Source organism: Austrofundulus limnaeus, unplaced genomic scaffold, assembly GCF_001266775.1.
Source record: "Austrofundulus limnaeus strain Quisiro unplaced genomic scaffold, Austrofundulus_limnaeus-1.0 Scaffold880, whole genome shotgun sequence".
Lineage (NCBI taxonomy): Eukaryota > Metazoa > Chordata > Actinopteri > Cyprinodontiformes > Rivulidae > Austrofundulus > Austrofundulus limnaeus.
In genome coordinates, this window is record NW_013953282.1 from 61,888 (window position 1) to 63,855 (window position 1,968).

Here is a 1,968-nt window from a genome sequence, read left to right on the forward strand (position 1 = left end):
CACCTCTAGTAATATATTTACTGAGAAAAATGGTGACGTGTTCAATACTTATTTTACCCGCTGTATATATAATGTGTATAATGTAGCATGACTAAACTCTTCAGTATCAGATGGGCTGATTCTGCTGGCAAGTACAGCAAATGACCCAGGCCTGTTGGACTGCATCAGGATACAGAAATATGGTAAAAGATCAYATCAAACCAGCACAACACTGATGGCATGATGGGTTGTAGCCATGACTACGCCATGTGAAATACGTCATATATACACTGTCATCACACTCACACACATTCCACACAGGATCCAGTTTACTGTCACCACAACAATGAACTATCACAATTTTCACWAAAGGTTTTGTGTCTGCTAAAACTAATGTCAATTTATTATGCTCAGTTGTGTGTAACTGGCAACAAACATTGTTGCCCATGCTTTTATTTGTATGTGAATGCAATGAATGCAAGTGTTCTTGTTCAGATTACAGCTGCAGGAATCTGTCCTTTTCACTTCAGCCACAGGTGACAGTGATGTGTCCGAGAAAACAATCAATCAAACAAAACAATCGTGTGTGTGTGTGTGTGTGTGTGTGTGTGTGTGTGTGTGTGTGTGTGTGTGTGTGTGTGTGTGTTCTTCTTTGACTCTTGGTCTTATTGTCTATCGTCTCTTTGCCAGCCTGGACACTGAACACATGAACATGTTTCTTCACTGATGTTAGCTTCAAGTTCAATATCGTGATGTTTTAGACCTGCAGAAGATTGTTTCTACGATTATGTCATTGTTTTCCAAAGATAACAACACACTAACTTTGTGCTTTCCAAACAAGTCCACTAACAACTGGCTCATGACACAGTGGCTATTTCCATAGTTTTTATGCAGTTTTTTTGTTGAGTGTGCAAATACAGAGAATTAAATCTTGATCATTTTAAGTATTTTTTAATTAATTTTAAGTATCTTAATTTTAGAATCTGCTCCAAGTGGAGGAGTTTAAGTATCTCAGGTTTTGTTCATGAATGAGGGAAGAATGGAGCAGGAGACCAACAGGTGGATTGGTGYTGTGTCTGCARTGATGTGGGTGTTGTACCGGTCTGTCRTGGTGAAGAGAGAGCTGAGCCAGAAGGTGAAGCTCTCAGTTTACCAGTGGGTCTACGTTCCTACCCTCATCTATGGTCAGGAGCTTTGGGTAGTGACTGAGTGATAGGAGCCAGCTGAGGTRTCAGGTTCTCATGTAGAAACGGTGAGTACGCACAAAAGTTGTGTGCTCCAGGTTCTACGCCCACGTTGTGATGTATCAAAACCAACATTGTGTGAGAATGTGCAGCAGACACACAAAGTTTTTCAGTGGACAGTTTTAACTCACAAAGTCATGAATCTGAGCTGAACCCACAGAAATATGAGTCTGTTGTGTTTTCTGGATGTAAGGAGCGTCTGAACAGTGTTAGATTTTTATTTTACTTTGAGTTTTTATTGTTTAAACTGAACTCAGACAAGAAAACAGATCAGTCTAAAACTGATCAGAGACCCTCAGTCCAGTCTGTAAACTGGTTTTATGTTGTTGTCATGTAGTTAGAAACACACACAGAGTGCAGGCCTGAGACACACACACAGCTGAGGAGAATAAAATGTGTGAATTGTCTAAGAATCATTTTAATTCTCACTGAGAAAAAGAAGTCGACTCAGCAGATTAACTGAGAACAGCTCAGCTGTGATGATTCCTCAGCTCCACAACACGCACACAACAGATGTGTTGTCAGCTGTTGCCAGTCCCACACTGTGGCAGGAACTCACAATCCAACACATTCTCACTCCTCCTGCATCAACATACTGACACTTGGTCAGGTGAACTTTTACGTCCAGTTTTGGCGCACCGGGTAACCCCCCCCCCGCATGTCAGTTTTTTACGAGATGAGGTGGAGGAGGACAGGTGTGTTGTTCTATTTTTTACAAGAGCAGGAAATGTGCGTTTCTTCACTT